The 27,909-nt window shown below is 59.3% G+C and overlaps 2 long non-coding RNA genes across 2 annotated transcripts in view; one reads left to right on the forward strand and one right to left on the reverse strand.

The window, feature by feature from the left end:
- Positions 1-27,909, reverse strand: part of LOC132668580 (uncharacterized) — a 154,070-nt gene that overhangs the window by 38,816 nt on the left and 87,345 nt on the right. The gene's annotated exons all lie outside the window — the stretch shown is intronic.
- LOC144616580 (uncharacterized) lies at positions 1,778-4,319 on the forward strand. The gene is made up of 3 exons (XR_013555936.2): positions 1,778-1,896; positions 2,386-2,676; positions 3,650-4,319. It is a non-coding gene; the product is annotated as an uncharacterized LOC144616580 (long non-coding RNA).

Genomic DNA, 27,909 nt, shown 5'->3' on the forward strand with positions numbered 1-27,909 from the left:
CCCAAGCGTACCGCGAACCTGAGCACACCTTCCGTCACCGGCCCAGGCCCTCCAGGGACAAATCAGTTAACGAAGCGTGGCTGGCCTGTACGTGGCCTCAAGCATGTTCACTGTGACCCGCTCTCCTCTGGCTCTTCTGCACAAACAAAGCCAAAGCCAAGGTTAGGAGCAGCCCTCGATGCCTGTGGACCGGCCCCGAGCACAGCGGCCTCACCCGCTCGCCTGCCACCCCCCTCCCCGGGGCTGCACCTCACGCCTGCCCGCCTCTCCAATCCGGCTCTCGAACCACCTGCAGACAGGGGAACAGGGACGCAGCAAGGCTTCACGCCCCGTATTTCGGTTTCCTTCTCCACGCAGACCTCACGCTCAGGACCATGGACGTCCTGTTTCCAGAAGCATCCGAGCTGGCCCACGGAGCCGCGTCTTTCTTAAATTAAAATAACGAAGAAGCCGGCTTCTGATTAACAAGGAAATGACTCCCGTTCAAGAGCACGTAGGAGGGCAGAAGAGGACACCCGTGACCTCCACTCCCCGAGGTGAGATCCCAGAGCCAGAAGAGGGGCTCGGCCGGATCGGTCTCGCTGAGCTTGGCTGCACAGACTGGTTCTCGCCGGGACGCAGCCTCGGAGGCTCCGTGGCTTCCCGGCGGCGCGTGAGTCCCGGGCTCGTTCGTCACCGAGCCCGTCACTTGGCAAATGAGGCGTCGGCACGCCAGCCACGGCGGCTGGAGGAGGGAGGCCTGTCGGGACCGGCCGTTTGGGCGTCCGAGGGAAAGCAGAGCGCCGGGGCCACGGGGGAGGCCGGGCGGGGCTCTGGGTCCCGAGGGCGGCCGGGCGCCTCCCCAGCTGCTGCCCGCGCCGAGGTCGCCCGCCGGCCCGGAACCGGGCGCCACCCCCTGGCCTGCCCACCGCAAGGTCGCTTCCTGGAGCGTGCCCTCCGCGGGGAGCTGTCCGGGGTGGCCCCCCCCCCCCCCCCCCCCCCCCCGGGCCAAGACACAGCGCAAGGGCACGGCCCCGAGCCACCCCTCCGCCCCACGCAGGTGACCAGGCATCGCGGCTCCGCGCCCCGCGTCTCGGGGAGGACGTGCCGGGCTCTCCGTCTGCCCGGTGGTTGGTGGACGTCCACCCGGGTTCGGACATGGGGGGGGGGGGCGGGGTGTCTGTCAGCCTTCGTCTCAGCAGGTGGCGCGAGGCTCCATCTTTGTGGCGTCAGAGCCACCGGGGGGGAGGGGCTGCCAAGGAGGAGCCAGGACAAATCCCCGGATGGTGCTCGCTCCCGCCCTCGGGCTCTGAGCTCCGACGGCGCTGGCCGGTGCCCCCGATCTGCCCCCACCCCACCCCCTTCCCGCCGCCACGGGAGCCTTGCGATTCTCCGGACCCACGGCTGCGGCTCCTCCCGGACTTTCCGCGTGGCTCCCCTGCCTCGGGCCCGGGGCCGCAGCCGCTCACTGGTAGGCCTTCCGGCCGCGTGTCTGCGTGGCGTCCGTCGCTCGGCGCGTGCGGGTGCGACCCCTCTGCATCTGGGGGTCACAGGAGAACACTTCCAACCTCCACCCTGCTTGTCCTCCCCGTCCTGGTCTTCCCCCCTCCCCCTCCCTGTCCTTGTCTCCCCCCCCCCCCCCATCTTGGTCTTTCCCCCTCCCCTTCCCCGCGTCCTCGTCTTTTCCCCTCCCTGTCCTCGTCTCCCCTCCATCCGGTCTTCCCCCCTCCCCCCTCCCCGTCCTGGTCTTTTCCCCTCCCCCTCCCTGCCCTTGTCTCCCCCCCTCATCTTGGTCTTTCCCCCTCCCCCCTCCCTGTCCTGTCCTTTCCTAAGTCAAATAAGGAGACTGTGCCAGAGCCTTCTAAGGAAGCAGCCGAGAGACCTGGAAAGGAAGGAATGAAGGAAGGGAAGGAGAAGGTGGGCCTGTGGCTCCCATGGGAGAGGAGGGGGGGCAGGGGGGTGGTGAGGGTGGGGGACAGAGACGGTGGGAGAGCAGCTGGGTGGGGGACTAAGACCCTCCCGGACTCAGCCTGAGCCAAGACGGGTTCCTCTGCATCCTTCCTACGAGGAGGCCCTGCCTAGCGCTCTGTCCTTGTCCCGTGAGTAGCCGTGTGTTAGCACGAGTCCCGCACGGTGTGAGGAAATCCCCACCCCTGATATCTGAACAAAGCTCCCATCCCCACCCTGGACACCTGACATGCAGGGCTGTTCTCAGCACAGGTCGGTCAAGTTCATTTAGCAGACTCCCCCCTCCCCCGATGCTTCCTCTTAGGAATCTCCATCCACTGCCCCCACCTGCTCCCTGGTCCCTGCTGTGCCCCTAGCTGAGCTCAGTCCCTCTCCCCCATTGCTAAGCCCCACTGTAGTGGTCCCTCCGTCACTGAAGTCCCTTACCACCTCCCACAGGTGCCATGGATAACGTCTCTCTTAGGAGAGGCAGCCAGTCCCCAGAAGGGGCATCTATGTGGCTGGAACCTTAGCCCGCCTCCCAGAGGCGTCCCTGGTGACCTCCCTCCCCTCCATAAACACACACCTGTGGCCCAAGGATAGTAGAAATGCTCCCTGCCCCCCAGGTGTGAAATGGGGGCTGCACAGAAAGAATAAAGCATCTCAGCTTTGACCCGTGTGGACCCCTCCTCAAACCTTCACCCCAGGACCCGCCCAAGTGCAGGAGCCTTGGCAGGGCCCTTGACTGAGGTGAGTTTCTGCTGCTTTTCCGCAACGGGAGCCAGGATAGAAGCAGGTGGAAGCAGGGACACGCAGGTGCATTTCCCACACACCTGAGTCTGCAAGATGAGACCTACTGCCTGTCTGTGCACCTTACCTGCAAGGCAGGGACGCTTTGCAGAGGGGGCTGTGTCTTCGAGTTTTCTAACGTTTATTCATTTCTTGAGAGACAGTGAGAGAGCGCGAGCGGGACAGGGGCAGAGAGCAGCCAGAGGGAGACACAGAATCCGAAGCAGGCTTCAGGCTCTGAGCTGTCAGCACAGAGCCCGATGTGCGGCTCGAACCCACGGACTGTGATATCATGACCTGAGCCGAGGCCGGACGCTTAACCAACTGAGCCCCCCAGACGCCCCTAATGTTTATTTATTTATTTTTGAGAGAGAGAGCAGGTGAGGGGCAGAAAGAGAGGGAGACACAGAATCCAAAGCAGGCTCCAGGCTCCGCGCTGTCAGCACAGAGCCCGACGCGGGGCTTGAACTCATGGACTTTGAGATCATGACCTGAGCCGAAGTCGGACGATGAACCGACTGAGCCACCCGGGGGCCCCTGGAGGGGTCTGTGTCGTACTCACTTTTGTGTCTCTGCCGTGTCTTACGGACTGAGGTGCCCATAACTGCTCAGTGAACGTGAACTGAATCAGTTTTAAATTTAAAAATGCTCTCAATTATCTTGGCATGTTGCCTTGACGTTCTTGATCGCCGATCCAACTTCCCCACCAGACAGCAAAGTCCTCAAAGGCAAACACTGTGTTTTTGCCTCCGCGTTCCCAGTGTGTAAGCTGAGGCTGGGACGTGGGAGACACTCAGAGAGGGCGGCTGGCAGCAGGAACGGGTGAAGAAATGAAAAAGATGAAATGAAAAAGATGTGGTGTGCGGGCGTGCGAGAGAGACGTACTGGCTGCGTGATGGAGGGAGTCACGTAACCTTGACTTCCTCTCCCGCAGAACGCAGATAATAGAAGCTATTGCACAGAAATGTTTTTGAAGATGCAGTCGGGAAGGGCCCTTACCAGTCGGAACAGGCACACGGCGTCTTAAAAATGCGGAAAACATGGGGCGCCTGGGTGGCTCAGTCGGTTAAGCGTCCGACTTCAGCTCAGGTCACGATCTCGCGGTCCGTGAGTTCGAGCCCCGCGTCGGGCTCTGGGCTGATGGCTCGGAGCCAGAAGCCTGCTTCCGGTTCTGTGTCTCCCTCTCTCTCTGCCCCTCCCCCGTTCATGCTCTGTCTCTCTCTGTCTCAAAAATAAATAAACGTTAAAAAAAATAAAAAAAAAATGCGGAAAACAAACACTCACAAACCGTACTCGCTGATTGCCTGCAAATACGCCATTTGAAATACTCGTCTTTCCCAGATTCAAAATGAGAACAGTAGCCCCTGTCTCTGGAATGATCGCTGCTTGGAATCCCTTAGAGGTGCGCACTGAAAACTGAAACCTGGGTTCAAAAAAAGAGAAAGAAAATGGGGCACCTGGGGGGCTCAGTCGGTTGACTGTCTGACTTTGGCTCAGGTCGTGGTCTCACAGTTCATGGGTTCGAGCCCCGCGTCGGGCTCTGTGCTGACAGCTCGGAGCCTGGAACCTGCTTCAGACCCTGTGTCTCCCTCTCTCTCTCTGCCCCTCCCCTGCTCACGCTCTCTCTCTGTTTCTCGAAAATAAACAAACATTTAAAAAATTTAAAAAAAAAGAAAGAAAGAAAAAAAGGCAAGAACAAATTCCCTGGGGCACAATGTTATCTCCAAAGAAGACATCTAAATTGTTGATGTAACAATGGGAAGCGTGGCACCTTGTTGCAAAGACATTGTCAGCTCATCTGGCGTTAGGATTGGGAAGATCTCACCAGGCTGCTCCCGCACAGGACGACCACCTTGCAGACGCCTGGCCGGGCAGCGCATCTCCGCAGCCACCCCACAGCCAGGAGGGACGCCTGAGTCGGTGGCTGCTCTCCTCGGGAGCTGTGACTCACAGGGACGCACGGACGCAGGGACAGAGGCACAGCCAGGCGGCAGGACAGCAGAGCGGGGGCTCTGGAAGGCTCTGCACCTGCCGGGAAGGGCGCGGAGCACTGGGCAGCGGGTGCAGGCAGGCCAGCCAGGCCGAGGGGCCGCGCAGAGGGCTCCCAGCCCGTGTGCTTCCTTTCCCCACCGGAGCCTCCGGGAAGGGCTCGTCATTTTGCTTGGGAGGCGGAATCAGCAGATGATACGGACTCAGGCCTGCAGTTGTCGAGGCTTTTTTTTCCCCCTAAGCCGAAGGAGTATTAGTGAAAGCTTTAGAAATAAGCCCACATCTCCCGTTTTACTACATTCAGCGTTGGGTCGTGCGCCAAGATCTGCTGTCCAGGATGTGCGTTTGCTGACCGTTGCCGCAAACAGCTACTCTTAAGGCTCCCTGGGCTCCAGACCTGCTGCCTGAGCCAGGACCCTGTCACCAGCGTCCCTGCTTCTGTCATCATCCGCCCTCCCTGCCCAGAGGAGACACGGCCCTGACTGCACACCTTCCCGGGCAGAGCAACGGACATTTGCCCCTTGTGTCTGTGACAGCCAGTGAGTCTGGGGGCAGGGATGCTGGATGCCGGTCGGGGACCGAGCCGATCTCAACAGACACGGGCCAGAAGCAGAACGTAAACCTGGTCCCTCTGAGTGCTCAGTTTCACGGTCGGGCCCACACGGGGCCCTCGGCTACCCTCAGGAAGCACAGCCCTACCGGGGAGAAGGATCTAGATGTCATCTCCTGTCCTGAGGTTTCGGAAAGCGCTGGGCTCGCCTGGGGCCCTAGCTCAGGGTCCTCCCCTGACCCTCCCCCTTCCTTTCTGTGCCCAACACCTGTGTACCCTGGTTCCCTCTCCTGGAATTCTTGGCCAGCACCTGCTAGGCTGGGTGGGGGCAAGGGTGCTGAGCCCTGATGCTGGTACTTCCCCTGCCCCGTGCACCCACCCGAATAATACATCTGAGTCCCAGAGCACCCATCTGCCCTCCACAGACCGCGGTGCCGGCTAGAGCCCAGGCTAACTCGGCCCCAAGCCACTGTCTGGTCTGCCTCCAAGGGTCCCCCCCGAGCTGGGACACGCTCCCAGATGCCCCTGGGACACGCTCCCATCCCCCAAGGGTTCCCCCCCTGAGCTGGGACATGCTCCCCACGCCCCCTGGGACACACTCCCAGCCCCCCTGGGACACGCTCCCAGACTCTGAGGGTCCCCCTGAGCTGGGACATGCTCCCAGCACCCCCAGGACACATTCCTATCCCCCGAGGGTTCCCCCCTGAGCTGGGACACACTCCCAGCCTCCGAGGGCCCCCTGAGCTGGGACACGCTCCCAGCCCCCCCCCAGGACACGCTCCCAGCCTCCGAGGGCCCCCTGAGCTGGGACACGCTCCCAGCACCCCCAGGACACATTCCTATCCCCCGAGGGTTCCCCCCTGAGCTGGGACACACTCCCAGCCTCCGAGGGCCCCCTGAGCTGGGACACGCTCCCAGCCCCCCCCCAGGACACGCTCCCAGCCTCCGAGGGTCCCCCGAACTGGGACACACTCCTAGGCTCCAGTCCCGCACGGCCCCCAATCGTCTTCCTTTCCGCTGCCTCGGCAGCTGAGGTGTCCCCTGCGCCCACTCGACGACGCCCCCACCCCCACCACGAGCCGGGACGTGCACCCAGCACCCGGCCTCTGGAAGGACCTGGGTCCCAGGCCTGGATGAGGGCCCCGTCTGGTCTGGGACCCGCAGGCGGGCTCGTGGGGAGAGGGGAGGGAGCGCTCCTTCTGTCGAGGGCTAGCACGAGGTGCTGAGGAAGCTCCACTCCAGCCCGCACGCTGGGACCTGCTCTCCCAAGATGCCCCTGGGCAGCCGGGCAGGGCAGGGAGAGGAGAACGGAGGAAAACGTTTTTGGAAGAACATGGATGTTTCCAAAAAGCAGCACCGAATTAGCATCACGGGGAAAGTCAGAATTTTCCGGACTTTCTTACACGGGTCTCACGGCTCAGTGGTGTCTCCTCCGAGTTCCAGACGGGACCGGGGTGTCAACGGCTCTCTGTGCTGAGCCTCTGCCGGGAGCACCCGCTTCTTCCTGGGGGTGCAGGGAAAGCTTCCCCGACCACCACCTCCCGGAGTCATTTAGAGGAAGCAGGGATTCCTTTCCCACTTTTTACCACGTCTCTTTTCTGTCTTGCTCAACAGAAAACTAAGCCCCCTGGGGACGGGTTTGCACGTCTCGGGGTGCGGTCAGGGACAACAGGTAACACGTTGTCTTAGCAAACAGGTAACCACACTTCACGCTGCCCCGAGGAGGGGCCGTGGGCTGCCCCCGTGGCCGGCTCTGTGGCTGTGGGGGAACCTCATTCCAAGCACCCCAGACACGACGCGTCGGCAGGAAACGGAGACGCAGGGGGGGAAGCTCGTGTTCGCCGGCAGGGAAGCGTCCGCGCAATGACGGCCCCGAGCCAGTCTTCAGACGCACCTCACACCCCGACGTCCCGAGGGGGCACGGCCCTGGGGCGGGACGTTAACGGCCCCTCTTTCTGGCCTGCCCTCCCACCACCAGCTGTGCCCTGAGATGGGTTCCACGGGGGCTCCTGAACCCCTGACTCCCCCACGTGTTACCCCGTACGACGCAGAACCTTCAGACAGGTTCCCAGAACTCTCCTCTCCGCGCGCCCCCTTCCGTCCAGTGTCCGTGCTGGCTTGTCGTTTCTGCGCCCTGTTAGATGGTGAGCGTCCGAGGGAGGGAGCCACGTCCCAGCCCTTTCCGGTCACCCAACCCCCACCAAGGGTCAGCACACGGTGCAAAGGGGGCACCTGATAGAAGGTTTGTCGAACTGCACCGAGTGCCATAAATCACGATTCAGATCCCTGAAGATTCAGCTCCTGGGTTGAAATACATCAGAATGGTTTCCTTCGCACGAACACGATTTCACAGTGTCGCCAGCCCACGCCCGCCCCGGTGAACTCCTCCAGCAGAAGCAAGAGTCTGGCACGTGTCTGAGTAAATGGCGAGCGGCGACTCTCTTGGGCCGTTAAAGGGGGTTCAGCTGGGTCAGGTTGTGGCAAATACCCACATGCCCTAAGCTCAGTGGGAACGCCGTCCTTCTTCTATGTGCAATTCAGGAGACACGGTTTTGGAAGGTGAGAGTCAGCAGCGGCGGTCCACCCCGAGTTGTCGCACCTGCAGAGTGGTGACGGCGCCCTTGCCTGACTCCCTCACGGGCGCCAGCCTGCAGGCGACAAAGGAAACCTGAGACGTGGCCCCTGATTTCCAGGGGCTCAAAGTCGATCTGGAGATGAACATGAGTAATGCTGTGTGGTCGCTCCTGCCCGGGGTCAGTGCCAAGGGCAAGGACGGGGAGCGGCACCCACACCTGAACCGGGCAGGATGCCAGCAGCAGAGCCTCCCCGGCCCCTGTGGCTGCATCTCGAGAGGCGGGTGAGTGAATGGGCAAGGGTGAAATCCCTCGTGCGGGAGGGAAGGGCACGGCGTTCAGAACGGCCGAGGCGCGAGTGAGGACCGCTTCAGGTGGCCAGGTTGCAGCCCGTGCCGGGGGGCAGACGAGGGTCACAGGAGCAGGCATGAGCCCTGAGGCGGCAGCCTCTCCTGGAAAGGAAAGGTCTCCGGCAGATGAGGACTTGCTCCTCCTTCTGGAAGGGGCGTAATGATGCAGGGCTGGCAGACAGACTTGAGAAAGGGGAGTCTGGAAGCAGGGAGATCACTCAGAAGCCACCGGAATTGTCCAGGCGAGAGATGACAAACTGAGCTAACGTGTGAACCCAGGAGAGAGAGTCGGAAACTATTACTTAGATTGCATGGCTGGATTAGACAGGGAGGAGGGGACAGGGGAGGCGGGGAGGGAGGGGTGCCGGCTCCAGGCTCCGGCATCGGATGCTGGAGGACAGGGAATCTGGTTTCCAACACGTCTACTTTGAGGTTTCTGGAGACCATTCTAGGGGGGGAATCTACACAGACGTTTTAGAGCAACTCCCAGAAGACCAGTCTGGGCTGGAATTCCTTTTCCACGAGACACGAATCCTTGTGCCTTAAAAAGAGAGACGCTCCGAGCAAACGAATCTGAGAACACGGTATTCTGTGTCAGAGAGCCTCCCACAACACCATGGTGCGTCGGCGGCTCCGAGAGGTCCCGCACCAGAGACCCGCCAAAGCTCTCGGTGCCCAGGCTTGTTGGACCGTGAGACTCTTCGTCCGACGAGCAAATGTCAACTGGATGTTGACGCTGGGGGCCACAGGCGATGGATGAAGCCACGAGGGTGTGGACTGGCCCAGGTGTGCTCCTGCAGGTGTGCGGGTGTGTGGACAAGGGGGAAGTCAAGGACAAAACCCCAGCCATAGTCACTCTGAACATCTTTCAAGCCACCTGGGCCTCTCCTACACCGCCGGCCACCAAACGGGAGGCGTGGACATCTCTGCCTCATGTTGTTCATCACTGCGTACCTACCTTCCTTTCCCATTGATGCTGTTCCATGAGCAAGATGCGTTGATCAAACAGTCGGTGAGCGGCACTGTGGCCGGATGGACAGAGGGATCACTGGACCGTGACCTTGGTGATGGACAGTTCCAGCACCTGCCCTCTGGACTCTTTTGAGGACCTCGAAGACGGAGGCTAACCTCACCCCACCCCGGCTGGCCATCTTGTTGAGGCCGCCTTCTCCGGTTTGGAGCCCCAGGATCCAAGTTTAGAGGCGGTGTCGCCTAGACTTTGGGGGACGTTCAGGGAGATCACAGAATGTACTGATGTGGAGAGCGGAGGAAGAGAAACCCTCAACTTGTAAAAGAAAACCAAAGAAAGTACGCAGAGGTAAAGAAGGAAACCACAAGAGTTCCGTTCAAAACAAAAGCATTTCAAGGAGACAGATCAGCACGATCCAGGCAGGTCCAGAAAGGCCGCCACAGGGTTTGTAACCAGGGCACCAGCGGGGACTGCCGTGAGAAGCATTTCGAAGCAGTGGACACAAAAGCCGGGCAAGGGGGTTCAAGGTGAATGGGGTGGGGCAAGGTCCACACATGCAGACCTCTCCTTCTGGAAGCGCCATCCTGAGATGGGGTGAAGGGAGGTCTCTGAGAAGGGGCGGGAGCCGGGCCCAGAGCTCAGGTGAGATCCTGAGCCGGAAGCAGGGCCGGGAGGGAAGGAGGAAGAGGAGCGTGTTTGTTTACGACGAGGGGAATCTCTTGTCTCGCGGATCTGGAGGCCAGACACCTGAACTCAAGCTGCTCCCCGCTTTCCCTCGGGCTCTGGGGCCACCGGCAGCCCAGGTGAGCCCAGCTTCGTCTCCACATCTGTCACCCCGGGGCATCCCCCCTCGCGTGCCCTGGTGTCCAAATCTCCCCTTTCCGTGAGGACATGAGTCAGTCCAGATTAAGGGCCAGCGCTGCTCTGGGTGACCACGTCCTACACAAGTACATCCGCAATGACCTGATTTCCAAGGAAGCTCTCCTTCTGAGGCCCTGGGGCGTTAGGACTGCAGCGTCTCTTCGGGGTGACACAGTTCAACCCGTCACGGGTGGCACCCTTCCTTTCTGGGACAAGGGCTGATGCACAGGAAGCTTGACGAAAGGAGACCTTTCACGTGCAGAATCCACATTTCCATCACCTCTGCCAGCCCCTGGCCAGCGGCTACGTGCTGGGGGCGATTTCATCATCCTCTGTCCCCCGGTGACCTCCCCCACCCACCGCCCATCCCGGGCAGCAGGTGGAGTCGTCTGGCCTCGCTACGTCTAGAAAAGCAGATCAAAGCTGAACCACAAAGAGGGAGAAAAGCCAGTTCTCAGCTTTTGACGTTCAAACTAGACTTTTGAAATTCCCCACAGAGGCCGCACTGGTGAGGAGGGCTGTGTGTGCGACAGCTTGGCTCAAGTTTATGCCGTGGAACCGAGGACGAGAACGGGAAGCATGAGGGAGGGACGCCATAAGCTGGGCTGAGGGTCCGCGGGTGGGCGGGAGGACCGTGCACCTGCTCCAGCGCCTGGCAGTGTCCTGGCCGGAGCCCCCGCTGTCCCCTCGTGTACAGATGGGCCGCCGCGTCCCAGCAGAGAGGAAGCGACCTCCATTGCCAAAATTAATAGTAACAAGAACTGAGGTTCTGCTGATCCAGGCCAACCTCCTCCCTCTTCCAAGAAGGGTTGTCTAAGGTCCAGGAGAGACACCAGCACCTGTGCATGGAAAAGTCAGGGTGGCTCTCCTGATTTCAGGTCACCTTGAGTGTCTACACAGCAGGGGCAGCAAGAACACGGAACGCTGGCCTCCGACAGGGTCCAGTGCCACGGATTCCCGTTGGCCCCTTCGTGCCTGAGTGACGGAGATCTGAAAATGCTCTAAGGGAGCCAAGGTGGCTGACAGAGTCTCCCCTTTCTTCTCGCCGCTCTACGGACAGAAGCCAGGGAATGGTACTACTGGGAAGACCCGGGCTTATTTTTAGTAGCAGGTCTTATGTATTTGACGCTGTGTGTGCGGCAGGCACGTGCTGAACCCTTTGCATCAGTGTCCCTAACGCTCAAATAATCCCATTTCCCAGATGAAGCATCAGAGATGTTGAGCCACCTGCCCGAGGCCACCTAGGCAGTAAGCCATAAGGCGGGATCGAAACCCAGGAATCTGCTGGAAACCGAAGGGATGCTCCTTCCCAACCGCCGCGCTGTCCTGTCCCCGTCCAGAACACGTGTGCGCTTCCTCAGCCGCTTCCTGTAAAGACCAGAAGGAAGCGTTTGGGAATGCGATGCCATCGAGCACCTGCTACGTGCCCGGCACGGTGCATTTGCACGGCTCGCCTCAGCCCCGGTGTCAGAAATTCCCTCCGCCGTTAATGCCGACCTCCCTGGAAGCCAGCATCGCTGATGAGAAAAGCACCAGATTGGTCTACGGACCAGTGATTTCACTCAATTTACACCTAATGGGACTCATGTAACCAATTCTGCCACTCTGTTGCTCAGAAAATTGCATTGGTTCCTCCTTCAAGGCTAGAAGTTGAAGTGCAGGTCCCTAATCTGGCTCTCGAGGCTCCCAGGGCCTGCAGTGTCTCCCGCTGTGGCCTCCGCGCACCCCACACCAGAAGACGTAAGTCATGTTCCCACCACGGCTCACACCATCGTCACTGCCACCGCCCCCCCACCCCCCACGCTGCCTCCTTAGAGACCCAGTGCGCGTGCTATCCTCTCCGGGGACCTTTGCCGGACCGCTTGCGACCAGAAGTAACGCCTCTCCTCTGACCTGCACACGTTTATCCGTGTCCCCTGAGACGTGAGCACATTCGACCCTGCATACGGCGAGTTCTGTGCATGAGTCAGCGTGCCTCCAGCTGTGGGCATCTTGAGGGCTCGGCATTTGACGCCTGTTCTCCAAAGCCCCTCGCGGTATCTGACACATGGCAAGAGCTCAATGGGTGTTAGCCAAATGGATTAAAAAATAAAGACACTGTTCTTTTTTTTCCCCTACATTTATTTACCTTTGAGAGACAGAGAGAGACAGAGGACGAGTGCGGGAGGGGCAGAGAGAGAGAGGGAGACCCAGAATCGGAAGCAGGCTCCAGGCTCTGAGCTGTCAGCACAGAGCCCGACGCGGGGCTCGAACTCACAGACCGTGAGATCATGACCTGAGCTGAAGTAGGATGCTTAACTCACTGAGCCACCCAGGTGTCCGTAAAGACACCGTTCTTGATTCATGGGGAGAGGACAAAATATAAAAAAAGCGCCTGACCTAGGGAAGGGTTCGCCGTAAGCAACTCCAGACCGGAGAGACCCCGAAACCTCCCTGGGTCAAGGGCGAGCCGGTGCCGGGGGGACTGAGTGCGAAGGCAGTTCACGCCGGGCTCCGCTCTCATGAGCAACGGAAACCGACTCGAGGGAACTTATCCGAAGGCCACCTGCACCGTGACTCACTGGCCCCGCAGGACAAACACCGCTTGACTGTTCGGGGCCAGCCCCCCCGTCCGGAATGAACGAACCCCTCACTGTCCTCCGTTTCTTGAGTCCCTCCATCCGCGACAGTGGCCAAGACAGTTCTGAGACAGTGCAACTAGCCTTCACGCGGGTCGCACGCTCCGGGCGGCTCCATCAGGGCTGGGAGACAAAGCATCCGGTGTGATCAATATTCTGCGTGTTCCGCGTATATTCTCAGAGCCACAGATGCCCCCGGGGTCCGTAACGACAGCACCAACCGCCGGTGCCGCTCGGGGGGCCGGAGGTTCTGAGGGCTTTGCACCCCCTCCGTCCACCCAGGGCTCCCTGCTGCAGCTGTCGGGGCCCCACTTCTGCCTTCACAGGGTCCCCGGGCCGCTGCCTTCCCCCGATGTTGTCATGAAGCAGCCCACGGGCTCAAACCGGCTACTTCCGTCCCGAATTCGCAAGACCTGGGGCGTCTTGGACCTCTCACAAAACATCCCGGGTTTCCTTCTCTTCCCTGCGGTTAGAATCTAGGAATCTGACCTCTTGGCTCTTGTGCCTGAATTGGTCAAGCGGTGCTGGTGACACCCAGCTCTGCCTCCCTTGTCAGACGGGATTCCCGCTACAAACAGTGAGAGCCACCTGGGACTCAATACACGTCTGAAGACGAGAGTAAGGAACTCACAGAATTCGCGGGAAGGTTGGACGACCTGGCTTTTGGAAAACCAGACTGGGGACCACTCAGCGGTCAGGAAGGGGCGGCTGAATCCACCTCCGGGTGCTGGGCACCAGGCCCGCCCGCACCGCCCAGGTGCCGGGTGAGGACACCTCCTGGCTGTCCTGGGTTGGGGGGCGTGGTGGGCACGGCAGGGCTCATGTGCCGCAGGGCCCTCTTGTGCGCGCTCTGGGCAGCAGGCTTGGAGGGGTAAATCTGGCTCCCTTCTTCCCGGGCCAGCGGGAAATGTGCAGGAGGTATATTTCCTGGGGAGCCTTACCAACTCTTGGTGGGGCTGGCGGATGAACGCCCCACTGCCCTCACCTTGGTAGAGGTGCCCTGGCCGGGGTCCTTTGCTGTGTCCCGGGAGCCCGTGCCGCCCCCGCAGTGGGGACCTGCCGGGGCCACGCCTCCTTCCCTCTTTGTCTCACTTCCCGCTGTTTCTGGGATCATCTCCCCCATAGACTGCTTGTACCCCCCGCCTGTCTCAGAGTCTGCTCCTTCGAGAACACAGCCTAGGGCACCTGCACTGCGTCTCATCCCACCGGCCCAGCCCCACGGGGCCCCGCTCCAACACAGACCCGCGTGTGGAGACTTTATAACCGTGGGCTTTGCAAAAACCGAGAGAGACCACAGGTTGTGGGGCCTTGTTTATACGAAAGTCCAGAAGAGACAAGTGCTTGGACATAGGAAGCAGACGAGTGGTTTGCAGGGGCGGGGGGTGGGGAGGGGCGAGAGGTGCCTGCTACACGGGGCAGGGGGTTTCTGCGTGGGGCGAGGCTACACATTGTGGTGTGATTAACGCCGCTGAACCGCAGGCTCTGAAGTGTGTGCTCTGAACCGGACGGTCAGAAGTGGCTAAATGGTAAATTCCTGCTATGTTACTTCACCAGGATGCAGACAACAGTCAGGAAAACAGGTGGCTGGGCCACTACACTTCGGTGCATCAGGGCGGGACATTTCCTGCCTTCTGGTCTGAGGCGCCACCCGCCGTGGCCCACACCTCCCACCGTGGCCGCCCAGCTCACACGTGGCCCCGGGGTCTGTGGACACGTGCACCCACCCATCCCCGGGGCCGGTCACCCGAGGCGGGTGTGCAGAAGCCTGCGGCCCCCTGTCCGGTGGGAGTTTCCTCTGGACTCCCCCTCAACTCCCTCCAGGCCACCCGGCAGCTCAGCGTCACCGGCAGAGCCACGGGGCCCATCTGGAGGCTGATGCCCGGGATGCGCCGGGCCGTGGAGGCCGCAGGACCAGATGTGGGGCTGGCGGTCCTGCCGGGCTCGGCGGGAACCTGTGGGGGGTGTTCGGGGGACACTGACCGCGCAAGCCTCGGCTGTGTCCTGGGAAACCGCGGTCTGCCCACGAGCCTGCGGCAAGGCCTGCGTCTCCGGGGAATGTGTGCCCGCACCGGCCCCTGCACCGCCCCGCCCTCCCCCCGGCCCCCACACCGCACACCGCGGCACCTGCCACCGCACAGGCGCTCGCCCCGCTGGCTCTCCCTGCTCACTCCGCGCACCCGGCCAGAGCGCAGGTTCACGCGTGTGCCTCTCGGGGCCACGGCGGAGCCCGAGCCTCCCCGGCTGCCCCCTAGCGGCTCCCGGGTCAGGTCGCGGAGCAGCCGGGACGCGCAGCCAGGGGGCCCTCGTTTTCCTAAAATGGGGAATCCGCTCTCAGCTCCCGCTCAGCGCAGTGATCCCTTCCACGGAGAGGGGTCCTGAGAGCACAGCCGCATCGGAGCCCCAGATCCACGGTGTTGCAGCAGGTGGCTGGGGAGGGTCGCCGCTGAGACCCCGGGCTCAGCGGCGACCCTCCCCAGCCACCTGCTGGAAGGACGCAGACCTGCGCATCTCCGCAGTGCCGCGGGTCCTGCGGGTGGCTGAGGACACGTGCAGCAGGCTCACAGCGCAGGCCCCTCGGTCTGGCCGCATCCCAGCCTCCCTGCACCTTGCGGGTTGGAGGTGGGGGCGCGGAAGTGAGGTGTTTTCGGAGCACCACGCGGCATCCTGGCTCCCTCCCCGGGGGTGAAAGCGGAGGGGCTCTAAGGGAGGGCAGAGGCACCATGCGGAGAGGGGCCCTGCATCCTCCCACTGAGATGACTGCTCTCAGCCTCCCCTCACACCCTGAATCTCCGTGCTCCCCAGGATGGGACTGCAGTCCTCCCTGGGGGCTTATACAGATCACCAAACACCAGCCTGCTGCCTTCTGACCAGACAACTCCAGCCCGGGGGGAGGGGATGCGGAGAATTGACAGGTGCATAAGAAAATTCCAGAAGGTATAAGGGCTTGGAAGAAAATGAAAGCGGGGTCACGAGATAAGAGGTGAGAGAGCACGGTTGGCAGTTCAGAGAATGTGGGGGGCCGAGTGAACCCTCTGCCCAGTGAGGGTGCCCTTGGGAGGAAGCCAGCAGGGAGGTTTGGGGTAATGGGACAGCCTGAGTCAAAGGCGCAATCTGGACCAAACTCCGCGGGTCCAGGAGACAGATGGGGGGCAGAGGGGCCAGAGCGCCCGGAGAAGATGGGGAGGGTTCCGGGAGAGGCCAGAGCAGAAGGTGGGAGCCAGGTCGTGCAGAACCTTTCCAGCCTGCCAGGAACTCGCTCTGTAAGTGCGTTTATAAACCACGGGACATTTTAGGCTTGCGGCTGTCATAACCTGACTTGTGTTTCTTAAAAGATCATTGTTGCTCCCCCGTGAAGAGTGGAATGGCCAGACCGAGGCCTGATAAGCAACCACTAGAACAGCCCAGGGTGGGGCGGGGGGCCAGATGCGGGCGGCGACGGGGGACAAGGACAAGTGAGACCCAGATCCCTCCACAGCGCTGACGAGACGGACAAGGGCAGAGCATCAGCTGGGCACGCGGACTGGGACTGCTCCACACGGTGGGGACACGCAGGAGGGACGGGTCTGGGCAAACAAGGGGACCCAGCTTTGGCTGGTGGGGACAGGGACGTGGCGGTGGTGGGGGCAGCGGTGTGGCGATGGCGGGGACAGTAGAAGCAGAAACAAACACGAGCACACAGGACAGCCTCGTTGCTCCTGGGGAGCGTTTAGGAGAGAAATCACTCTGGAAGCTGTTGGGATTTAGAGTGTGTGGATGGCATCCAAGGGACGCTGTCCCTGATTTCTAACGGAGTCGGTGGCCCGGAATCTAACTTCCTCGGGTGAGAGACGGGACCTGGCTTGTACACGGAGCAAGGCCATGAAGAGCCTCTGTCACCGTCAGATTAGCTTCCTAACCTGTTAGTTTTCAGACTCCCCCCCCGGAACATCCCACTAATATTTTTCATATCGATTACACCTAACGTGGTAATGCCTTGGATATATTGGGTTAAGTAAAATAAAATATTAAAATTAACTGCACCTGTTTACTTGTGCCTTCGAAACGTGGATACTGGTGCATTTAAAATTACATACGTGGCTTCCCGTATAGTTCCGTGAGACAGCACTGCTGAGACACCAGTTAAAATTATTTAACGGAACAGCGTGCGGCTTTCAGACAACTTCTGTGTACTTCCATGGGGTTTATTAATAGTCTCTCACCTGGCAAGTTTTATTTTGGTTCAGAAAGTTCCGGGATAGGGAAGGCACACACAGCTGTAGCAATTACGGATAATCTGCAGCTCAGGGAAAGAGGGACGGCATCTCTGGGAGCCTCTGGGACTCGACTCATAATCACTGGACACTGGCCGCAGCGTCACTGGTCACGTCCGACATACGCAGGAGAGAAAAGCAACACAGCGTCACCTGAGTTTGCCTCCTGTTGAAAAAGCCCCACCCAATGACTTCCTTGGACGTCCCGTTGGCTCGGAGCTCTGCTGTCCAGAGACTCAGAACTGTCGGTCTCAGGCTGTGTGGACAGACATCCGTGCCACGCGGCTTGGGATCCCCTTCATCCTATGTCTCACTGGAAAATGGTCATTGGCTCATTGTCACTATTCTCCACCGCTCCCTTTTAGTTTGTGTGCCAGGCTGAGCGGCTCAGGGAAAAGGAATCAGGATCATAAGACACCTGGTTGATCGGCGTCCAACCACTGCCGGGTCGATGCCTCTGCATCTCTAAGAGGAAACGCAGATTTCCATCGCATCACATTCCTAGAGTCGGATGATTCATTCAAAGTGAAATTACGATGCATTCTTAGAGATACGCGATATACGTGCCCCGCCAGCTCACTGGGGGTGAGATGCTCAATGTAATTGTCAAGCCGCTTCCGCTCCAAAACGTCTGTCTGGTTACAGTGGCGGGTCTCTGTCGGGCACCGGAGATCCCAAATGGGACAGAGAGTCCTGCTCGCAGAGAGCTTGCAGGCTGGCGGGAGGTGGGGGGGCGGGGGGGGCGGGCGGAGCCAGCGGGGCAGGAAGCAGACTTGTCACCTGCACAGATGTTGAATTAACATTAGGACGCTTTTTGCAGTCAATGTTGAGCTTCTATCATTGCGTTGGTTTAGGGAACAGGAAGAGCTTACCGGACACGTAACCGTATGTCACGGATGGTGATGCGCGACCCATGGCGGTGTGCGCGGTGCTCTGTGGGCGTTGACTGCACACCCACTGCCTCGTGTGCCCCCCCAGCCACCTCTGAGGCGAGGGTGGCCGTCATGCCCATCTTAACCAACGACAAGCCTAGACTCTCGGGCACCTCTACTGCTCCCTCACAGCCCTTATCACCATCGCGGTTAAATACGTCACCGTCGTCATCTGCTGACCACCCACTCTTTCCCCGAGGGGCTCAGCTCTGTGAGGGCTGGAGCCACACCCGTGTCGGCCTCCACTGTCCCCCAGGGCCTGGCACAGAGGGGGCCACATTTTCCTGTCTGGTGAATTCATTAATAATTCCATCCAGGATAGCGAATGTGGTCCATCGGGCGTCCCCTTCACTTGACTGATAGTGTCCGCCTGGCAGAGCTGGGAGGTGGCTGGGGTGGATTAGGGAGTCCGTCTGGGGCGTGGGAGTGGGGGAGCGACAGCGCATGCGCGGGGAGGTCGCCAGCTCCGAGCTGGAGCTAACGGGTGGGCTCGAGAGCCCGGGGATTATGCGGCTTCTGTGTTCAGCATAGCGGCTGCTGGTAAGTAAACACTTGATTCATTGCCCGATTGTGTCTGGAAGCTGATGGTCAGGCACCAAAAGCGAGTCTGGTTCACTAAAGACCATCTTCCAGATGCGCTCATCCAAAGTTAAAAAGCAAGTCCTCTGCTAACGTTCCCTCCCCCGAGACTCCAGTCTGCAGCTCACAGGGAGGACGCGTGTGCCCCCGCGTCTCCGAGGAGAGCGTCACACTCCACGTCAGCCCCGGCCAGGGGTTCGCCCACTCTTCACATACTTCCTCACGTTCGAAGTGGAAACGAGGGTGTTTCTCAGCTTCCTGGAGGAGGTGTCCTAGCACGGGGGAAGTGAGCCACGAGGCCGGCTGACCGCAGGCGAATGAGCAATCATGAATACCGTTCCGTCACCCCGTCCGTCCGGGCTTCTCCCGTCCGTCTACTTAGCACCCTTTACTGTGAATCGGGGAAAGAGTCATCTCAGCGCCGGGGAGTTTTTTTACAGATCTCATAAAAATATGGCCAGAAGAGGTCAAGTGCGGGCTGTGCAAAATGCACTTCCTGCCAGCAGACAGGGCATCACATCGTTGGAGCGCGTGCGCCCTGCACTCAGCCTTGGCTCCTGCTCCTTGTGACCAGTCGGGGCATCTGAGGGCAAATCGATGGTGAGCCTTCCCGTCAAGGCTGTGCCCGTGGCTGCAGTCGGCCCCTCCAGCCGCGCAGGGGAACAGGGCCAGACAAAGACATACAGAGGAGAACAAGGACATGGATGAAACGAAAGACAGAATGCACAAGCTTGGGTGCTCGGCGCTCACGTGTGCACAGACACGCGTGTCTTTGTGCACAGTTGTCACGGTTTTCTTCTCCCCGTCTAGACGCTCCAGAGGATGGCGGGAGGGTTGGACGTGCCTGGGTGGGAGCCCGGCGCTGAGCAATCAGTCAGCAGTTGTCCACACGTGGAATCTGCTTCGAACGGAGACGAGTTAAAGTGAGATCTTTTCTGGCACGGATGCGTTTCAAAGTCGTCGTGATCGTACCGGTCCTTGGCATTGTGTTAGTTAAAACACGAGCGTCTGCGCGTGTCCGCCCCCCTGCCCCCCACCAACCTGCCTCAAGGCGTGTTAGCCCCCAAGCCGGGGCTGAGAAACTCCAAAGACGCAACTCGAAGGTACAGCTTTGAGTCCCGTCAGGAGCTCCAACCCTGCTCTGTTGCCCCCGGGATCATCCACATACTTGAGTAGGAGGGTAAAGTGCTTGGGTTTGTGATAATCGGGAAGTTCACCCTCATGACCCAGAGCAGCACCAGCGGAGGGACTCGACCCGGGACAGTGGGTGGAAGGGGGGTTGGAGAAGCCGGTGCAGCCCAGGAGGCAGAGGTCGGTCGGCGGGGCTGAGAGAAGGGCAGGGGGGGTGAGCCTCACTACAGAGCACAACTGGGACAGGAGGCGTAGGGACAGGGAGGACGGGGCACAGCCAGGATGGGAGGAGCGGGGCGGGGAGGACGGAGCACAGCCGGGAGTGGGTGGAGGACGGGAGGACGAAGCAGGAGGGCGGGGGCGGGGTGGCAGTGGGGGAGACAGTCGCAAGCCCCCGTGTAGAAGAATAACCCAGTCTCACACTTCGCAGTCCCCCCACCCCCCACCGCCCCTGCTCTGAGATGTGACACCACCCTGATCGCGGAGCGGGTCCTGATGCTGTCCTGCCTACAGGAAGGGCCGCTGCAGGAGGGAAGCAAATCCTGTGCAGTCGGGGCCAGGTGCACATGCCTGTTGCACCTGGCTGGGGGTGTAGGTGCCACACCTCTGCTCACAGGAGCCAAGTGACAGGACCCGCAGCTCAGCGCTCAGGGCCGGGAGGGAGTTTGTAAAAGGGGAGAAATCTGCCGTCATTTTGTTTTGTGCTTTTATTTTTTATTATTTAAAAAATTTTTTTTTAATGTTTATTTATTTTTGAAGGAGAGAGAGACAGATCATGAGCAGGGGAGGGGTAGAGAGAGGGTGTGGGGAGACACAGATCCGAAGCAGGCTCCAGGCTCCGAGCTGTCAGCACAGAACCCGACGCGGGGCTCGAACCCACGAACCGCGAGATCGTGACCTGAGCCGAAGTCAGACACGTAACCGACTGAGCCACCCAGGCGCTCCTTGTTTTGTGTTTTTGAAGTTGACTTACTTATTTTGAGAGAGAGAGAGAGAGAGAGACAGACAGAGCACAGGAGCAGGGGGAGCGGCAGAGAGAGAGCAGGGGAGGGGCAGAGGGAGACAGAGAGAATCCCAAGTAGGATCCACACTATCAACTCAGAGCCCCACAGCCCAGAGCTCGATCCCCCGAACCGGGAGATCATGGCCTGAGCCGAGATCAAGATCGGATGCTTAACCACCTGAGCCCCCCAGGCCCCTGCCATCAGTTTTATGAAGCAAATCTCGCAGCAAATCCTGGATGACTCAGGAGGCAGTAAAAAGGGAAACTAATACCTGTTTTATCTTAAAACGTTAATCCATGTATTTTCATCTAGTACATGAGGATTCTAATTTGATTTTTTTCCCCTAAAATAGTTAACCATGTATATTAAAAGGTTTTCAATTTTTATCCTACCAATTTTAAATGCTATCTTTTTAGCATATGTGAAATTTCATATAATCAGTCTGTGTCCATACTTTTTCTCTATCATTAAGCTGATTTAATTATTGCGGCCTTAAAAGTAATGTCTAAAAGTGAAATATAAGCCTCCCTTTGACTCAGAGAAATCTGAATTTCTCCCCTAAGTACAGTGACCAGCTTCTGAGTTGTAGGGTTCGTGCTGAAAATTTGAGGGTGAAAGGAGGGAAAAGAGCCCTTTAAACTGAATATATATTTCGACAACATCTTCCACAGCAGTCACTTTTCACTGACTCAGTAATAATGTCTTCTCAAAGGAAATGTAAATACTTCTAGTTCCAATCGACTCAATATTTTGTGTTTCTGTGGCAATATTAAATTTCCGACTTAGTTGTTCTGAATGCTTTTGGAATAGTGTTCGGATAATTGCAGACGTTCGATAGAACCACACAGACAGGGAAATATTTGCGAATTCTGAGACGGAGTTTAAAGCGCCCTGTTCTAAGCCACATTCCACGGAGGACTCTTTGGCAGACATCAGTAGGTGAGGGCTCTGAAAAAAGGATCGTCTCGTCAAATACGCTTGGGAAAAGCGTGACTGCTTTAGAACTCACACGCATGTGATCACATTCAAGTTCTGAGCGGTGCTCTGGGACAGAAATACGTTCACCTCTTGTAGCCCGTAATCTCCCCGCGTTACCGGGGCCTGGACGGGCACACGCTCTCAGAGGTGGCCGTCCTGGTGCCTCAGCGTCACCTTCCCACACCACGAGTGCTGGCACACAGCGGAATCCCGGTCCTCCTCGGTAGGCCCTGCACCGTCTGTGGCCCAGCGCCAAACACGAACGGCCCGAAACAAGCCTGATGCCTCTTCCTCATCCAAAAACCTTTCCTGTTTCCTGTCCGAATACACGTAACACTTCTGTTGGGGCGCCTGGGGGGCTCGGTCGGTTGGGCATCCGACTTGGGCTCAGGTCATGATCTCGCGGGCTCGTGAGTTCGAGCCCCGCATCGGACTCCATGCTGACAGCTCGGAGCCTGGATCCTGCTTCGGATTCTGGGTCTCCCTCTCTCTCTGCCCCTTCCCCGCTCGTGCTCTGTCTCTCTCTGTCTCTCAAAAATAAATAAACATCAAAAACAATTCTTTTGTCATGATTGAAATGCAGGATTTCACCAGCATGTGACCACATATGGGTCTCTTGCTATCAATACCGTCCAGGGTAGAGGGTTCTTTCCACATGTAGATCCAGGCAAATCTTCTTCCACGCCTTCTGGGCCCTCTTTGAGAAATCTCGAGTATCTCTCTGTTAAACGTCAGTCTGTGCCAAATCTCCCTCTCTCTGGACGCACGTTGTCTGTGTTCCGTTTTCACCCTTTTCTCTCCGGTTGCCTTTAAGCACCCTCTCTCCCGCCTTCGGGAAAGACGTCTCAGGCTTTTCCTCCGCATCATGAACGGGGCGTCCTCCATTCTGCTCGCGGCGCCACCCGGTTTCCCGTTTACAAGAATGCCCTCGTTTGTACCCTTTTCTTCCCTTGGCCCGCTCTCCGACCATCGCCTTAGCCCTCAGCTTCCCAGCTTGTTTAGCAGACTCACACGGACCTTGAAGGGCGTGGATGTGCGGGATGCGCGCGGCCACGGGCCCCGCGGCCACCCGGGAAGCACGCCCCCTTCTGGAGGTGCCGTCAGCTGCAGCCACGAGCTGCCACGGGCGCCTGACCTTGCCGGAGACGCCAAAACTGTGGATTTTTTTGAACGTAAAACCTGCTGATTTTTTTTAATAGGTGACCTCGTTGCACTTTTTAAGAAACACTACTTGGGCGGTTGTGACCCAGATGCCCCCAGACTGCCCGCTTGTAGGTTCCGATGCGGGGACGGTGAGGCTCAGAGGACTCTAGGCGGGGGTGGGGGGCAGCAGGAGAGGACAGTGTGAATTTCATTTGGGGGCATGTTAAGTTAGACACGAGCGCAGGAAACCCGCCCGTCAGCAGCTGGAAACAGGTGCCCAAAAGATGCCTGCGTTACTCTCAGAACCAACACCCTCCCTGGGGGCTTCCGGAGACCACGTCCCTGCAGCCTCTGATGACCCTTCCTCCACAGCAGCGTGCTCTATGCTCTGGGCTCTGGGCCGAGTGGCCCACATCCATTACATCGCGGAGCCTTGCACACGGCCTGGGACTAAGTGCCATCACTGCTAAGGGCAAGTCACGTGGGCGAGAGACTGTAGCACGTTCAGGATCAAGTCATATTTTAGAAACGAGAAACTGAGAAATTGGGGTCATCCTGAAACACAGACCAGAAACACACTCCCACCCACTCACACACAACGTTGGCTTCTTCAAATCTAACGCTGGCTTCAGAAACTGGCTTTCCATCCACGAGCTAACAGGATGTAGACCCCTGGCACTACTCTCGCGGTGGGGCACGACCGCGGAAGGACAGGGCAGGCCCCTAAGGGGGGTGTGTAGGATGTGACGGCCCCCCAACATTACAGGAGAGGAAAGCGGGGTGTGGAGCTCACCAACCCCGGGCAGCAGCTCCGGGACACCTCTCAGCAAAGCCCCTGGGGGAGCTGGAGGAGACAAAGTCAGGACTAACGAGGAGAAAGTTGAGGGGCGCCTGGGGGGCTCAATCGGTTGAGCGACCGACTTCGGCTCAGGTCACGATCTCGCCGTCTGTGGGTTCGAGCCCCGTGTCGGGCTCTGTGCTGACAGGTCGGAGCCAGGAGCCTGCTTCCGATTCTGTGTTTCCCTCTCTCTGCCCCTTCCCCGCTCATGCTCTGTCTCTCTCTCTCTCAAGAATAAACATTAAAAAAAAAAAAAGAGAGCAAGTTGTGTCCTTGCATGCAGATGCCGACCCAGAGACACCCGGAACTTCTGGGTGCTGCAGACGCATTGTGGGTAACCGGTGGGCACACGGCCACGGCGTCTGCCTGTTCATCAGGCGGCATCATACCCAGAAACAGCCGAGGGGCAGAAGATAGCCGCGCTGGGCCCCCGTCACACCCTGTGTGCCGGTTCTGGTCCACAAGCCGTGTGCATGCTTGTTGCTAATTGCTCTCCTGACCCTACAAGCACCCAGCCATTGGGGACCTATGATCCGGAAGAGAGAGTCGATACGGACAGAATTTCACACGGGGGCTCAGAGAGGTGGCTCGAGGTACCTAAAGTCACACAGCTCATTGGCAGAGGGCTGGGACTTCAAGCCAGGAATGCCCAGCTTCTGCCCCTCAAATCCCCTGGCTTCCCGGGGCAGTGGCCTCTGAACCTGCTTGGCCACCTGACGAACGGCCCAGATGGCATTTTACAGATCCCGACAGAGTGGAGGGAGGTCTCGTGCCTGCAGTCTGCAGAGTCTGTGCCCTGGTTCCCGCAGGGAAACGGAGCCAGACGGGCTGGGGACGGGCAGCGGTGGCTCTGAAAGACACAGGGAGGCGCATCCCTTCCCGTGTCGAGGGGGCTCCCGGGAGCCTCTGAAGCTGTAAGGAAAGCAGATCCACGCGCCTTCTGGGGAAGGCGAGGTTTAAAGGACGCAAGGCGGACGTTTCTCCTCTTGTCTCTTGTCAAACATCATTTGGCAAACTCCGACTTTTAGCACAAGCAGGTGTCTTACGTGCAGTGTCTCTCTTCCCTTAAATATCCCCCCGGTGCATATACTTCCAGCCCGGGATGAATTCGACATGGTGTCGAGGTTGTCAAGGGAAATCGGTCCAGGAGACGATGGTAGAAACAGGCCGTCTGGCCGACAGCTTGCGGAAGCTGTTTTGAAACAGAACAGCAACAATGAGGAAGAGGTGGGCCGCCGTGTGCGGGGACGGCTGGACGGGGAGGGGACGCAGCGTTCCGCAGCCGCACGGTGTCATAACTCTTGCTGCACCGTTACCGAATCGGTGGCGCTGGCCGTCGGTGTCGGTGGCCGCAGGTGAATGAGAAACGTCCTCCATACACATCTGGGCTGTGGTCTCCGTATCCGTCAACCCCGCACATGAGTCCGACTGTGAGACTGGGGACGACGCTGTGCACGCACTGACCCCCAGCCCGGCGTGCACCGCAGCTCACGGCCACCTGTCACCTCCCCGCCATCGCCCGGCCACTGCCGGCCTTTCTGCTTCAGCCTCGCGGACGCGGGAACCCTGTGCTGCCGCTCTCTCTGAGACGGTCCGTCTTTTGAAAGCAAAGGGCAGGACGTTGGGGTCCCTGCCCTGGGAGGCTCTCTGTCAGCCCGAGGACAGCGAGTGTCCAGGTACGTCCCCCTCCGGCCTCCCCCCGCCATGCGTGCTTGTCCTGGCGTCCCGGAACGGCGGGCGCACCCCTCCCCTCTGGTTGCTACATGTCTGCCCCCAGCCCGTGTGCGGCTGATGTAGCTTATTCACTGCCCGCAAGGTCGTGGACTGAGCAGGCGTCCAGCAAGAGATACTGGGTGAACGAAGGTCCTCTGGGATTGCTGAGATCCCCGCTGGCCGGCGGGCCCCAGTGTCTAGGCCCCAGACCCCAGAGGGTGTGGTTGTTGCCACCAGCTTTCCTCCCTCGTGGTGCAGCGTGGTTTCACGCCCGTGCCCACCTCCGCATCAGTCTGGTGCGGGGCTCGCCATCAATGCACGCTCAGTATTTCCCTTCCACGTAATTTATGGAACCCTCTGAAATGCACATGCCTGGGCCCCGCCCCCAGTGAATCGGACTCGGGGGGGCCTGCCCAGGAATCTGAGTGTTATGACATCTTTCTTTTTTTTTTTTATTTTTTTTATGTTTATTTACTTGTGAGAGAGAGAGAGCGAGCGAGCATGAGTGGGGGAGGGGCAGAGAGAGAGAGAGGGAGACACAGAATCCGAAGCAGGCCCCAGGCTCCGAGCTGTCAGCACAGAGCCCGACGCGGGGCTCGAACTCACGGACCGGGAGATCATGACGTGAGCCAAAGTTGGATGCTTAACCGACTGAGCCACCCGGCCACCCCCCGCCCTTGTTTTTAAGTTTAATTTGTTTTGAGAGAGGCAGAGGGAGTGTGAGCAGGAGAGAGGCAGAGAGAGAGGGAGCGAGGGAGAGAGAGAATCCCAAGTAGGCTCTGCACCATCAATGCACAGCCGGATGGGGCTCGAACCCACCAAACCGCGAGATCGTGACCTGAGCCTAAACCGAGTCGGATGCTCCACGGACTGAGCCCCCCAGGCGCCCCTTGAGTGTTACGATTTCTGCCTGTGAGTCTGGTAAGGAATGTGTCAACCCCTTCGCCGTTGTTCCCGGCTCAGGGCGACATCGGACCTCGGCGAGTCTACTCACGCTGACGGGAGGCACGAACTCCCCACGGTCCAGGGAGAGCCTCTCCAAGTCCGCAGCCAGATGTGAACACTGCCAGCCTGAGCGGCCGCTGCCGTCTTGTTCCCACGAGGGGAACCGGCCTGGACACCAGGCCACCCATCGGGGCTGCTGGACAGGGCCTGGGTCCGGCCCTCCGGCACGGGGACGCTGAGCCAACCCACCTACGATTCACTTCTCGTGAGGCGACAGAATCAACGTCCTCGCCGCGTGAGCCGCCGCGGCTCAGGCTTCCCGCTACTGGCCGAGAGCATCCTGACGACCCCAGCCCCTGGCAGTCAGCAGCGGCAGCCCCAACCGGGCCGAGCAGAGCAGTTAACGCTTCCGAGGCGGGCGCCGTGCCCACTGGTTTACGTTGGAGCCGTCGAGTGCTGCCCACCACCCTTCTCTCAGGACACGCCCGGGGTCCTCGCCGACAGATGGGGACACTGAGGAAGAGAACACTGGAAGAACTCAGAGCGAGCACCAGAGCCAGGATGTACATCCGAGGCATCGGACCCCAAGCTCGCGGCATCGGCCACCGAGGTGAACGGAGCCCGCTGGAGCCCGTGCGTGTCCAAACGACCCTCCTCCCGCATCCTGACCATCAGGCACGATCTGTGGACTCCACCAGCCGAGGCACCAACCCATCCCGGGAGCATCACCCCAGGGCGAAAATGCCAGCTTCCCGCTGACACGGGACGGCGGGGCCGGCAGCCTTCGGCCGGGCTTCCCGCAGCCTCGGAGGCCGGTGCGCGGAGGCTCTGGGGGGCCCCGAGGAAGGCAATTGCTGAAGGCGTCTATTCAGAGCCTCGTGCTGTGTGACCTGGCCGTCAGTAGCCCCAGCCACCGGCAGGGACCCGTGTGCGGATTTCAGACCCCCGGATGGATGAGCCGGGGGCTCAGTATGACTGAGGACATTCCCGTCACTGTAAACAGAGGCTCACCTCGCTTTCCCTTGTTTCTTCAAGTGGATTAACTTTGAAGTGACTTTAGAGGAGACGGCATTTTTTAAATTGAACAGAGACGAAATGCCAGTCTCCAAATGCGTGCCAATATATCTAAATAAATTACATCCCCCAACTGCCAAAGTAGAAAGCGGATTCAATCGGCTAATGAAAAAATACAAAAATGAAGAGTCAGCCACTTTTTGTTCTGTTTTTCATTATTATTTTTTTTAATCCGTGTACTGGCTGTAGCAACCACTTTTCAGCTGGCTGTTGTAGCAGCCGAAATCACATGTCTATTTATTTTTAAAATGTAATAATCAGTCACATCTGGTCCTGATGTGTTCGCAAACGTTCTACGGTTCTCCAAGTGTTTTTATATGTAATACTTGGTTCCAGAACATTTGTGCTTTTGACAAGCACTGAAGGAGATGGGAGGTTAGGCCCTGAGGCTTTGCTACCAGGGTGGGGTCCCTGGACTGGCGGCTCGGGGGTCACTCGGGAGCTCGTGAGAAACACAGCCCGTCCGCCCCAGCCCAGACGCACCGGCTCACCCTCGGGGACTGACGGCCCCACTGTGCGGGACGCGAAAACAAGGCACGGTCCTGATCTCCAGGACTCAGAAACTAGCGGAAGACAGAAACACAAAGAAGGGTGACCGACCGCCAATGCCCGGGCCCAGCGGCTGTGACAGCTCCGAGGGTCCGAGGGCCCAGACGAGGCCGCGCTGGGACAGCAGAGGCAGCCTGGAGCTGGCCA

Source organism: Panthera onca, chromosome B3 (genome assembly GCF_046562875.1).
Source record: "Panthera onca isolate mPanOnc1 chromosome B3, mPanOnc1 haplotype 2, whole genome shotgun sequence".
NCBI lineage: Eukaryota > Metazoa > Chordata > Mammalia > Carnivora > Felidae > Panthera > Panthera onca.